The sequence below is a fragment of the Cololabis saira genome, chromosome 6 (genome assembly GCF_033807715.1).
Source record: "Cololabis saira isolate AMF1-May2022 chromosome 6, fColSai1.1, whole genome shotgun sequence".
NCBI classification, from domain to species: Eukaryota; Metazoa; Chordata; class Actinopteri; order Beloniformes; family Belonidae; genus Cololabis; species Cololabis saira.
This window is the reverse complement of record NC_084592.1, coordinates 21,735,906-21,750,487: the sequence shown is the minus strand read 5'-3', so window position 1 is coordinate 21,750,487 and position 14,582 is coordinate 21,735,906.

The window sequence follows — 14,582 nt, the reverse complement described above, 5'->3', positions numbered from 1 at the left end:
GTGCTGTGTTCAATGAGACCTCATTAAGAAATCACAGAAGAAAATGTTTATTGAAATGTCTGGTTTCAGCTCTTACATAAGCTTGTGTTTGGCCTTGAATTACAAACCACTCAGAGGTTTGCTTTTCAGTTATTAAACAGCTCACACAGGTTTTACTGGTCGCAGTTTGAATAATTCATAATTCTATAAACTAAAAAAATCTGATGACAGATTTAAGATCATCCTGTCTTTGAGGTCTCTGAAAGCAGAATTGAACCATGTTTTTTTTTTTTTTTTTTTTTGCTTTTGGGTTTCACAGAAATATGACACTAAAAACTGTTTGATCTCTGTTGTGTACATTTTCTGAACAGAGTCACGTCCGGATCACTGACTCACTTTGAGAACGCAGCCATTTACTAGATAATTTACATTTTGATTAGTCGTAAATACAACTCCTGTGGCGTTTCAAGCCTGGTTTCGTGAAAGGAACAGGAGGATGCACTGATCCATTTCTCATTTGAGGTTGCTCAGTTTGACCTCAGAGTGGTCCATGTTTTTGCCTTCAAATTTTGAACGTATGAAACATTTACTTTATCATTTCTAGTCACGGAATGCTCGAATACATAACAATAGAGAATTGTTCTTCTTTTAAATCCACTTTTGAAAAAATGAGCAAAATTCTGGGGAAGCAGATAGTGCGGCTGGTTTTGCACCATGAATAGAAACTATAGTCCTCATGCAGCCGGCGCTGATTGCAGATTATGGTCGATGACCCTTTGCTGTGTGTCTGTCCACCCTGCTCTTTCACTCTCTAGACTTTCAATAAAGGCCACTGGTACCACAAAATCTATAAAAAAAAACATGTGCAGATTTCTTTCCTCTCATTATAAATCAGCTGATGTGATTATGGTGCAATTATGAGAGTTTGTGAAACTGTGATTAACAAAATGTATAAATATATGAATCACCTGGATACATATTTTGAAAGCAGGAAATGACAATACTGGCTGTGTCACAATCGATTTTACTCAAGGGAATATTTGATCATTTCATTTACTTGTTGAAAATACTCTCTTATGAAATTGGTCTGGGCAGTACCAGGCTCAGTACCTCAGCAGGAAGTCCCCTGGTTTGACTCCTGGGCCCAGCAGAAAACTTTCTGTGAGTAGTTTACTTGTATGCATGGTTCAAGCTGAGGAGGATCTAAATTGACCCTTTGTCAGGCCCTGATAAAGGCCAGGTCAGACAAAGCTAGAATCTCTCCCGTACACTACCATTGTAAAAACAGGGTTTTTCATCACTTTGTTTCTAATTAATGTACCAAAGAAAATCAACAGCAACTAGATATAAATACAACGGAACACTTCAGTTCCGTGTAGTGAGTTTAGAAAACTTTCAGTGAAAACAAGATATTTTGATTAGTTAAGCTGATACTACGGTGGCAGGGTTGAACTGCGAGTGCGGCCGTCCACATAGCTTTATCCAAAGCAGACATTTTTTTTTTATTTACCGTTGATTTTTGGAAAGGGATGAAATGTATTCCTGTGATTCTCTCTGGGTAGCGGCTGTCACTTTTACAAGTGCCCCGAGCACACCGCTTAACCCTTTTAAGATAAATAAATAAAAAGCTTTCGCGGCCGTAGCCTGCTGCCGAGCCGACTTTGTTTTGGCAGTACGGATCGGATTTCTGCCAGTTTGGTGGTAAAAAATGTACTGCACCCTCACTACACTGTGTGCAGAGTGCTCCGAAGTGTTCCTTTTTACTAATATGAAGTATTGACAAGGGGTCAATTGAGCATGTATGGTTGTTGTCTATATACAGTCTAATAATTGCAGTCTATAACTGTTCTGGTACCCCTCCTATTGACGTTAATTTCAACCAATTTAGGCCAGGTTGGGTCTTTCACGATGATTCACAGAAGAGCGTCCAAGTGCCACTATTTAAAACAACCAAGACGGATGCAGACTTGCTAATAACAAATTAAATCAATAATTGTTTTTACTGTAAAACCAACAACAGTCAACCTACTCCACTGCATGCCCTTTCAGATGTCTTTTGTTGATACTAGTCTGGTCGTTCCTCTGTCTATGTCATATGTTTCTCTGACCATTTGGATCCAAACTGATCATTTGGAACCAAACTGATCATTTGGATCCAGTTGCTATTTCTTCTGCGTCCGTTGGTACAGTAGACCACTGCCTCGTGGAAATCCAAACTGACTCCACCATGTCACATATCAGCAATACAGAAACTATCTCACAGAGCTACAGTGGGTGTTATGGCAGATGTGACTAATAGACCCAAGAAAGTAGTGATGGAAAAACAAATGAGAGTGACTGAGTAACAGACCAAACAAGACTAAATCATTGATGGTGTTGTAGGTGCTTACGTTTCTATGGTTTTATTGATCACTGAGCTCTCATCTGTGCAGGTGAGCGTGGTGCAGTCTGAACAACGAAAACGTGTCCTGAGGTTTTTCCTCAAATAAGTTAGGAAGAAGAAAAGATGAAAAAAGGAGCATATTGTAAGGTGCTGCAGACATGGATTTTCAGGTTGATGGGTTGTTAACAAAGGACTCAAGTGGTCAGGTGAATGGAGCAGAAATGGCAGGAGTCAGTGATCCATCACTCTTCTCAGAGTTGACTGCTCATGCCTGCAGAAGGGGAAAGATCCACCGTCACTTCCCGCAGAGCACAAACGTTTTCTGTGTTGTGAAGACTGGAGTGGGGGGGTGGAGGAGGTCTGGGATGATCACCTGCTGGCACAAGGCAACAGAGGTCAAGAGAGAGACTGAAATTCGTTTGTCCGGATGTGGCATCCACGAGGCGCTCTTTAGACAGGAGAGCTCTGTGCTCCTGCGTGCATCAGCACATCTGCTTGGAAACCTTGACTGTGCTTGGCTGCTTCAACATGCTTCATTTATGGCACTCTCTGAACCAGATACCACATGTACCAGGCTTAAGTCACAACAGCCAAATTTCTCTGTCATGTTATTTCTAGCAGCAGTGCCCCAGCTCTCCGTCTGCCTTTTCATGGACTCCTGGGAGGAAGAGGAGAGTCTGTTGGGCTTCCTCTGGGACAACTGCTATGTCTTAAATAATTTAGTACTGCCACAGCAAGCTCAGAGCAATGAAGGACAGAGGCAGATACTGAGCAAACCTAATAGCACTGTAACCTCCAACTTTCTACAATTGTGAGCCTCATGTCTCTCTTCACAGTCCGGTGGTTGGAAACAGTTTTATACATATACTGAGTTGCAGATATCGCACTAATGAGCATCACTGGAGATCACTGTTTTCCACAAAGTAAACCAAAGGAATGCATCATTCGATTTGTACAACTTGATGACTAAGAGTGCATTAGGCCTACACGTGCAGCAGATCTGAGGGAAGCGAGACTGTTATGTGGACTTGCTTGGAGTGCATCCACTGCAGCAGTGAGGATAAGAGAGCAAAAGAAGGAACAAAGGAGGCGGGAAAAAGAAATAAATTCCAATTCTAGCTTTTTGATTAAAACAACGCTAAGCCACCCACCAACATGTGCCATGACTGTGAATTTCTGTGTGCTCCTGGCGACTTCATTCCTTTTGTTTTGGTTGAGAGAGCATTGGAGTATTTTGCTAAAAAGCCATCTAAGCAACTGGCAATTAATCTACTTTATTTTGATATTGCTTAAAAGGTTCAGTGCACAAAAATTAAGATCGAACATGAGGAAAGACACTTGGGGAAACGAAGTGGGAAATATCAAGCGCCATCAAAAGCAGATGAATTAACATTAGCTGCATGCAGAACAGCTTGCTGAGGCTGCAAGTGGCTTAAGAGCTTAACCAAATGTGTTCACAACATAAACTTAGTCATTAACCTTGCTGATTTGTGGACAACATTTGTGGATCTGCATGTTCCTGTTCAATCTTCATTTATTGTGCACTGAGCCTTTTAAGCAAAATAAAAATGAATTGGATTAATTACCAAGAGTTGAGCTGACTTTTTCAACAAAATACTGCAATGCTCCCTCAACTGCAAAAAAAGAAGACTTAGGCCAAATTTGGTCAATTTATTAAAACTTTTTTTGAACGTATTGTCTGCATTAGAAAGCCTGAAGATGAACGCGCCCCTCAGAGTGCAGGTCAACGTGCTGTTCATGTCAACTGATTAAAATATCAGCTCGACATTTCAGAGAATATTCTTATTTACTTTCTTGGAAAGAGAAAGATAAGTAGGTGTGGAGCTAGTGGTTACTTTAGTATGAAGATTGAATTGAATACTAGTCTCCAAGTGGAACACAGAATCAGGAAATATCCTTTTAAATAACCCCTTGATGTCCAGGTCAACAAAACCAATATGGCAGAATTTAACATGTGTACCGCTTGGAGAAAAAAGAAAAGCTTTGGTCTTTTTATCTATTTATTTATTTATTTATTTATTTATTTATTTATTTATTTATTTATTTATTTATTTATTTATTTATTTATTTATTTATTTTTATTATTATTTATCGTAGATCCCCATTAGTCACTGCCTCAGCAGCGACTATTCTTCCTGGGGTCAATTAAAAATTACAATGCAATTAAAAAAAATACACAAAAAAACAATTAAAGAACAAATATAATACATACAGTACATTCACACATCTGCCAAAGGAAAAAGAAATCCAGAACTATTATCCTACATGACATATAACAGATAACAGACATACAAAAGTATATATAAAATACATACAAAAGTAAACAAAAATAAAATATATATCAATATAGTAATGATAACTTCACTCAGCACACTAATTTGAAATTAAACCAAAAGTATAAAGAAAATCAAACATTCATAACTCCTAACAGATTACAATTAACTGGCAAAATCATTAGTCACATTCTACAACAACCTCTTTCTGCATTACAGCTCTTCTAAGTATTTTCTTAAAATCAACTGTATTGGAAATTAAATATTTCCAATACAGTAGTTCCAGTATGTGATTGCCCATTTTTGAAGGCATCACTTTTAGATTTAGGCAAGGTGAAAACACCTCTCAAGGCTTGTCTAGTGCCATAGTTGTGACTATCACTAGCGAGCAACAGCTGAGAGACTAGTAGGTTTACTTGACATATAAATGTTTTTCAAAAATATAATAATGCTTAAATATAGAAGATGTGATTGTATTCCTGCGTGTATGACGATCATCAAGAAACAAATGACCATCAACCGGCATCAGCCTCTCTTGAACTGTTTAAACCGCATCGACAGCTAAAGTGGGTCATAAATTGTTTTAATGATTTGGGCTATTACTTCTATTGGAGGCTAAAGGAGTATTGATCGAATGAAGGCTCTTCTCCAAAGCTACATTGCACTATTAGGCTAAAATAATTATTGTATGCTATTACATGTCATAAATATGGAGTTTTTGTATATAGGATGTATCTGTCAAAAGACACCGTAATGGGAATAGATTGATACAAATGCAGCCTCTTAGATTTGCTCCTCCAGACAAAGGCCAGACAATTTTAAGCCAATTTTCCTATGAGTGGGGGATGGTGTTAAAGCCGGGGTCCTGGCTGGGAGCCGGTTCAGAGGTAAACACCTCAAAGACGAAGAAGGCAGTCATTCAAGGTGTTAAATCTATACAAAGAAGCTGAAGTTAGTCCTGAAATGTCTGTGAGCATTTCTCCCAGTCTGACACAGTTTGTTTTGTCTTTATTACACTAATGCGACATCTAATTAGCACTGTAGGTTAGTTTATTGATAATTACAAGATTGCTCAATGTATCCTTAAGAGGACCATATTGTCGACACCTTTATCCTCCTCTTTATCATTATTTATCATCAAGAGTCATAATTGAATCAATTTCCCTTTGGGGATTAATAAAGTATTTTGAACTGAATGATTTTGTAAATCAAAAAATATGAAGATGGTGGTGGTCAGTAGGTTATAGCCTGCCACTTTTATCGCCTAACCATTTACAAGAGAGAGCAAACAGGAAAAGCAGGAAAGGTATGAGAAACATGGCTTTGCACAAGTGTTGATCTCATGATCCCTGGGATAGAAATCAATGGGAAAAGAATTCATGCTCCATCCTGCATCTTCTTCAGAGGTATACAGATCATCAGTGTCCCACATGCGCTTTGCCTTGTTCATCAGGTCGTGTAGTGACTAGGGATGGGAATCGAGAACCGGTTCCCAGTAGTTCGATTCCGTGGCATCATTAACCCGCCTGCCTAACGATTCCGTTTATAGGTTCTGCCAACGTCTGACGGATTTGTATGATAACCTCATGTACACAGTTCGTATTTTGGCTCAGAATGTTTCCAACATGACGTGGAGTCTGAAACGCACCAATGTTTGGTTATATTTCACAAAAAAGGACAATATTAGGGCCATGTGCAACCATAGACAAAAATGGACAACGCATTCGCTCAGGTGACCCACTAGTTTCTGAAGACCACTTTTGACGCCTTTTTCTTCGTACAGATTGCAGCCACGTCACTCAGCAAGCCTCGGGAACACACTCACTGCACATCAATCAAAGCTAGCTTTGCTCCCAGCTCCTTCAGCGAACCCCGCTGAAATATCTGCAGATCTGCCCTCAGACCTTTACAGCAGGATACACCATTTGATACATTGACTCAACGGTGAAATCAAAAATTACCGGATGGTTGCTTTGCGAAGGGCAGTAGCTCGGCGATTACAGATAAGCATGTGATAATGGCCAGCCATTGGCTGGGCCGACTGCCAAACAATCATATTAGAAATAGATTGAATGCATGATATAAACCAATCCCAACAGTTTTTGAACCATGCTGTCAATATGATTATTTCTGTTCTAATGTGGGACATTTTAACATGGAGGTTAATGGAGATTGACTCGCTTTTGCAGTTTTTGCAGAAGAGAAACGTGTAGAGATCAAAAATGACATGATTTTGACTCTCATCTTCTGACTCCCTCCTCATTGACTGCAGCAAAACTCTCTACATGAAAGCATGAAAAATGCACCTTTTGTTCCTCAATTTAAAAATATACCTTTATCTTAATTTAGAATTAAATTAGTTTGTCATTGGCCATTACTTTACTGTAATTGTGATTTTATCCTGCTTTGGAAATTTACATTCCTGCTTATATAACAGCCACTGTAACAAAAGAAAAGAAAAGAAAAGAAAAGAAAAGAAAAGAAAAGAAAAGAAAAGAAAAGAAAAGAAAAGAAAAGAAAAGAAAAGAAAAGAAAAGAAAAGAAAAGAAAAGAGACAATGGTGTCTGGTAAATTTACTAAAAGATTGACATGGTCTTATATGAGCATGTGGGAATCTTTCAGTTTTATTGAGATGCAGATGGAGACCTAATAAACCTAACTCTGACATTGTAAGTGAAAGAAAGACTGACAACTGTGTACCGTTTGTCTCCTACATCATGTGTGCTTCTGTAACTGCTCTTAGAAATGCTATTAACCTATACAACATACAGCTATGCATGCAAGACTCCATCTTAGCATCACCTCTCTACGACCTGCACTCACCCTCCCACTCCATAATCCCTCAACAATGCAGAAAATCACATTAATGCACAGATAAGCTGGAGGTCTGGTGGAGGCTATGACAGCTGAGGCTGAAGGGGCTCCGCTATCATTTACATGCTAATGGTCTCGGTGGAAATGATGAGAAAATGGGGCCGGAGCAGGGGGCGCCGCTGGGTTACGCCTTATTGAGAAGCTCATTCGGAGGTGCCGCGGTGCTGCACAACAGCCACCCTGCCGTGAGGACAACCATCTGCTGGTCCTCATCTGGTCCTGCTAGCAGGTCAGTTTACACGCTGCTTAAACAGATGCGTTACCTTTTCCTCTCTGGCACGCATCGACATTGTGGGGCCTCTTTCAGGCACAAATTTATCTTCCAGATAGAGATGCAGCAATGCTGAAAACCCTATTTTTCAGATCTTTAGTTTTACAAATTAGAAAATAATAATAAATTACCACATCTTAATATAAAACCTCATTTACATCTATAAATTACTTACATGTCATAATTTATTTAACAAAAATGACACCAAAATGCAAAAGCAAAATCTGAAAAACTGTCCCCTCACTGTTTCCACAGGAATCAGAGTAATTACCAGTAGCAGTCAGGTGCTTCCAATCAAACGCTTGATGAAAAGTTTTAGCACTTTGCTGGTCATTCAGATGTGTATTAACACAATGCCAACGTGGAAAGACATCAGTAATGATCATAGGGAAGCAGTTGCTCCCTGTCTATGTGGGTGTCCATCTTTCTACAATGAGAACATATTCATTAATGGAAAGAAATTCAAGAACGGCCGTTAGTTCACTCCAAGGTCAGACTGTAAAATGCTCAGAGAAATGGAAAAACAGAAGAGCTAGAGCTCAGACTTACAGGCCTCAGGTGGCAGGATGAATGTTAAAGTTGACTCTTGGAGTGATGTCCCATGAAATCAGAAATGCTTTATTCCCAGGTGCAGTAAAGAACACTTGACAGTACTAGGAATTTGACTTGGTGTTGGCTGCAAACAGTTTAAAAAAGCAAAAAGTGAAAATAGTGCAAAAGTCAAAAAAGTAGTTATATATGTAACAAAGGGTGATTTGACAAATGAATAATTCCCCAAAATGATAGTTGTTTAACCTGATGTACAACAAACTGTTCTGCTCAGGTGGAAGCGTTTTTGGGTGTGTGTTCTTGAACATTCTCTTTGTGGGGGGAAACACCCCTATAAAAGGCTCTGCCCCACATAAACGTCACCTCTTTTTTCTGTGATGTCTTTGGGAAAAGAAGTAAAAGTTATATTCAGAAGTCTGGGTGAGAAATGGTGAGTAGTGCAAACGAAAGTGACTGAGTTTTTGTGGGGGAAGTTGGGGTGGTGTTCAGCAGGCCGACTGCAATGGGGAAGAAACAGTTTTTGTGCCAAGAGGTTCCGGTTCTGATGGACCGGCGCCTCGTCCTACCGTTCCTGGAGAGACCGATCAGCTTTTCATTAGAGTGGACGATGTGCTGCAGCTTGGCCTTGTCCCTGGCAGGAACTGCAGCAAACCAGACTGCTTGGACGATATGAGGATGGATTCATGATTTAAGAAGTGTATTGTCATGTACCCAGCACATCACACTATGTAATGAAATTCCTATTATGCGGGTTACCCTCACACAACTCAAATGAATAACTAAAATAAGATCAAATCTTTACCATAAGCCATGATTCATTCGATGATGGCAGCTTAAAAGCTCACTGTTGTCTTCAGTTGGAGGTGAATCTTCACGTTTTTTCTTGCTTTAACATATATAAAGTGGTCTCCCCTCAGCCTGCCAACTAAGAGAAGGAGGAAAGCAACCAAATTCTGCAGTGTCTGTACAGCCGCCCGGATGAGCCGTCCAGTGTGACGTGGCTTCTACGAGCCGTTCAGATTCTGCTCCCTTTCGTTACGTATCGAAAATGCAATTTACATAGGTTGGCCTCCAATGCGTGAAACCACGCCCACAACTAACTCCGCCGGCCGGAGCTTCTGCCATTTTTTCGTAGTGGTGTATCTCGTCATTCAGGCAGCCAATCAGCACAGAGCCTCATTATCATAGCCCCGCCCACTCAGAATCCCTCATAGATAATGAGGTTAGAGAATGGGAAGATAAAGACATGGCTCAGAGGCTGAATTTCTAATTTATTTAGCAAAAACAATGAAAAGCTTGTTTTTAAGACATTCAAGGCCTGTTTAAAATAGGTATTAGATGCCATGATAGGTCCCCTTTAAAGAAGTTAATCCTTCACTGAGACATCTTGGGGGGTGATCCAGTACTCATGGCTCCGGAGTCAGATATGTGCATCTCCAGTTTCATGAACAGCCACCTGTCCAACAGGAAGTCAGACTTCCAAAAAACCTTGGCTGAAAGAAGGAATAATCAAGATACTGAACTTATCAGGGTCAAAGTCCAGACTTTAACTCAAGTGAAATTAAGAGGTGGGACCTGTGCAGAACTGAATGCTCTATGAACTGAGCCAACTTTGTAAAGAAGAGTAAAGTATACATTTGAAAAAAATGTAAGATGCTGAAATCATACAGAAAATCATTACTTAAAGCTATTTCTGCTAAATTTGGTATTAGAAACTGTTGAATTATTGAATTGAATTATTGGTGTGTTGTTAGTTTTTATTACACTGTGTCTGCAAAAATACTGACAAGATTGAATATGACGTGTTTTTATTCATTATATATATATATATATATATATATATATATATATATATATATATATATATATATATGTGTGTGTGTGTGTGTGTGTGTGTGTGTGTGTGTGTGTGTGTGTGTGTGTGTGTGTGTGTAGACTGTATTCACATCACTACATCTGCTGTAATGATAGATTGTAGCTTGGTGTTTCTTAACGCGCTGTGATACTGAGAGCAGATTTTAAGGCTAGAATATGAGCAACCTTTATTTCTTTCCCACACTCTCACTGTATGGTGTAGGTGTAATGTCTTCTATTTAGATGCAATTCAAGGGTTGACGTGGGTGTGCTGCAACTTAGCTTTCCACAGGAAAATAAAGGAAAGATGAAAAAGAATAGCCTCGAAGATTCAGGACTGAATCAAATAGGTACACCAATCCAACTGTGACAACCAATAATTACGTCTTATAAGATGGAATACTAAACTCTGTAACATTTTAGTACCTTGAACTAGGAAACCCAGCAATCGTCTATAGAGTTTTTAACATTTTGTTGTTGGTTTGTGTACTTGATCTCACGGATTATGCATCTTAAAGGATTCAACATTTTCCTTCAAGATCTCTGTACACGTTAATGGATTCACAAAGCCCATCCTAGGGCACCATAAAGGCCGACATCTCATAATGCAGTAAGTCCCCTGAAACCAATGTGCTTTTTTAATGGTTGACAGGCTTTTGGATTTAGAAAGCTCACTTCACTGTTCTTTTTTTTTTTTTTTACTTTTTTTCTTTGGGCATATCTGCTTGGAGCTATCTGGGTCCAGTGCTGGCCTAGTTCTGTCCCACTATTTTGGGTTACCCTTTAGAAAGTGTTAAACAGAGGAAGACAATGCAATTTTTTTGAGTGGTCGCTCAATATAAAAGATGAGAGCCACATCTGTCCACTGTGCTCGGGGAGAGGACGGCAGCGGCACCCGTCGTGATCGCAGACGGTGATGCTAATCCGCCTCTGACCACAGCAAACACAGAGGAGGGTTTTATCATGCCATGGCTTCACATTTTGTCACACCTGTAATTCCAATGTTGTCCGTCTGAATTGAGATGATTTAAAATGTTACTGCATGTTTCAGTGGCTGCCAACCCCCACTGGAGACGTGAACTTAGAATCAAGGTCTTTTTCGCTTCCTTTAACAGATATTTTATTTCTTATTTCCATGAGTGCATTCTAATAAAATTACTCTCTTCTCATGTTCAATGTTCTCATTAAACCTTTGGTATCTCAAGTGGGAACACGCAATAAAAAGTTTTAAAACTCACATAGACTTCATATAGAAGATACATCTACCACCTTCTGATGACTTTAATGTTGCACTTGTCCTGATTTTAAGATTATAAGGCACTTAAACCGGCTTCGTTGGCTTTCAAGTGCAGGTATCCTTAACATCCTCTGTGTCTTTGATGTGAGAGGATGGATTCAGGCATGCCTTCACTGCAGAAGAAAAACACAGCTGCTACAGAACAGGAAGAACAGGAAGATTTTTTTTGAGTTTGTTTAAATTTAAACCAATTCATTAATTAATCACTGTCAGTGATCATGTTAATGAGCAAAGGAGCCTCATCAAAGCAAGAAAAACGTGTAAACTGGTTATCTGTCCAATCCTTTCTGCAACTGCACTGTGGTCAGCGAATGCGGGCCGGTTTACGGCGGACAAAGATCACATTAAGCTACACCACCGTGAGTCATTCTGCCGTCACAAAAAATAACACGCCAACCTTCACCGACAGAATTGGTGAAAGAGTGAATCACCAAGCAGCTTTATGCTGTTGTCTGGAATCTGCAGGGAGAAAGTCACGCTCTGGGTCTAAAAGGGAAAAGTGCTTCAAATCCATTTCAAAGACGACTGCAGACACTGACGAAAAAAGTAATGAATATTTTACAGGCAGGGAGAGCAGAACGGCATTCTAGGTGACAGTTGGGTGTTTGTAGAGCTTATCAGAAAGCCATCACCCGCGGTGCATGGCCAAGTCAAAGGCATGTGTCTGATAGTTTATCAGTTCCCCTGGAACCTGCACGCTGCTTGCATCAGGCCTATTGCAGTACCTTTATGCTGCACTATGAATTGTCAATTTGAAATTAAGTGAGAGCTCTGAAAGTGGAGTTACAGGAAAGGATGTATGCCTGAAGAGTGGGGATGGATCTCGGTAGGGAGATGCTACGGATTTCAATGAATTAAACTCCTAAACTCTTATATCTTTTCCCTCCATAATAAGTGTAAGTATAAAAGAACATCTTATTTTGATTTCTTCTTACATCAAATATTACTGAAACAAACATGAGCTTGTTCCAATACCTCGTCTGTATTGGTCAGTGTTAGTTTGAAACTCAAGCCTCTGGTCTTTTGGCCTCATTTAAAACTCTGCAGCTTTAAACATAAACTGCTTGTGAAGTACGACCTGCCACTGGACCCTGGATGGATTTATCTAATGGACCATATTCCACAAGGTACTTCCACATTTCCAAAAGATATGATAATAAGAATGATGCATTCCTTAAATTGTTGTATTTTTATCTCTGTAATCTACTGTTTAAAAGGGAAAAAAAGGACTTACAGTAAACCAACCAAAAGTTTGGCCACCTCGTATAACCAGTGTTTAATTACCCTTGTGACAAGAATCTTAATTTCTAATTGCTTTCTAAATTCAGCTAAGACTCTTTTAGTTCTTGTTTAAGACTTCTCAATAATTTCACCCTGTAAAAAATAGAAATTAAAAAAAAAACCTGACTGAGATTGAAACTGAGTTGCTGCTCTTTTGACATGCATCCATATTTTTGATAAAGTTGAGGCCAGGAAACTGCTAACTCTTATTTTATTCATGCTGTTTTTGTTCACTGATTTAATTTCAAACCAGCGTTTTCTTGACTATTACAGATGTTACTCCAACTTTTCACATCTCTGCAGAAAACATGCAAAACGATGTTAAAAATATTTTTCCGCTTACTACCGGAGCTGAATTTTGTGTAAAGGTTGCATAAAAGGTTTTCTTCTGATGTCTCTCCTATGTAGGTCATCCATCCATTACCTGTACCTGCTTCATCCTATTCAGGGTCACAGGGTTCTGCTGGAGCATAGCTGTCTTCGGTGAAAAGGCAGGGCTACATCCCGGTCAGGTTTCCACTCCATTACAAGACTCCATTACACAAACAACTACACACACACAGTCAATTAAGTATCAGCAATTGGGTCAACGAGCAGTTTTTGGACTCTTGGAGAAAACTTGAGAATTTGAAGGAAAGAAATTCCAGATGAGTCATTTTTGAAAGAATGCAGCTGTATTTAAACGATGCAGCACCACAACTCTAATAATAGTTATTATACTGGTAGCATTCAACTGTCAGGTAGGGTTTAGTCTTCACCATTACCTGCCGTCTCTTCCTATATCCATCTCTGTCTTTCTCTACATCTTCAACTTTCCACTCTACAATTCAACAAAACATAAATAATGCACTAATACTAAAAATAATGTTTTTCGTTTTTCACTCTGTTCTTTTTGGTGGCATGGCCGTAACGTAAAACCGCCCTCTGAGTGTCCGGTGTCTGCTCGTCCTGTTCCCTGGAGATAAAAACGCAGTTGTACGAAATTAAGAAGAGCCCTCCTCCGGAAGGTGGCATGTTTCTGAACTCATCAAAGTGAGGAGAAGTGGAAGTGACAGCATCTCTCTATGTCTCGTGTGACGTAAGCCGTGCCGGTCCTGCCTGTGAAGCAGTCCTTGAACAAGGGCACTTTTTGATATGGTTCGTTTTTGAGTGCTATCACTCCTCAAGGTGCCCGTCGTCTGAACGACTTTACTGAGGGGGATTAGCTGTATATTCAACAATGATTTCTTCATGAAGTATAGCAAAATGTGACACCACGTACAACCTGCAAAGACAGACTCCATGAAGAGATTTTACATGTTCTTGCATCATCACCCATTTAATTAGGCTTCATCTCCTCTGCCGTTCCCTGTACTCGCTCCCATTTTTTTTTTCAGTCCTCCTCTTCCTCCACCACTCCTCTTCCATGTTGTCTGCTCTCAAGCATTTGCAACACATTCATCCTCTTCATCGCCACGCAGGATAGCGAATGCAACGTTTATATAAACTGATTAGCATTGCATCCCTGTCTTGGTTTCCTCTCTGCACTGGCGAGCGAATCAATAGACACAATGCAAGTGGAAACAGAAGCATGGAGAAATCAATTCCAGCTTGAAGTGAAGGTGAAGAAGGCACTCGCATACGGTCTCTCATGAAATCAGCTTATAGACAAAGTGTGGAAAACGGAAGGGAAGGAGGCTCAGAGGATATGGCAGGACTCCACCTGTGCTTCCTGCTGCCGCTGCTGCTGCTGTGGATCAGCGAGACTTGTGCCGGAGGTGGATAGACTTTACTCAAGCACTTCATGTCTTACATAAAACT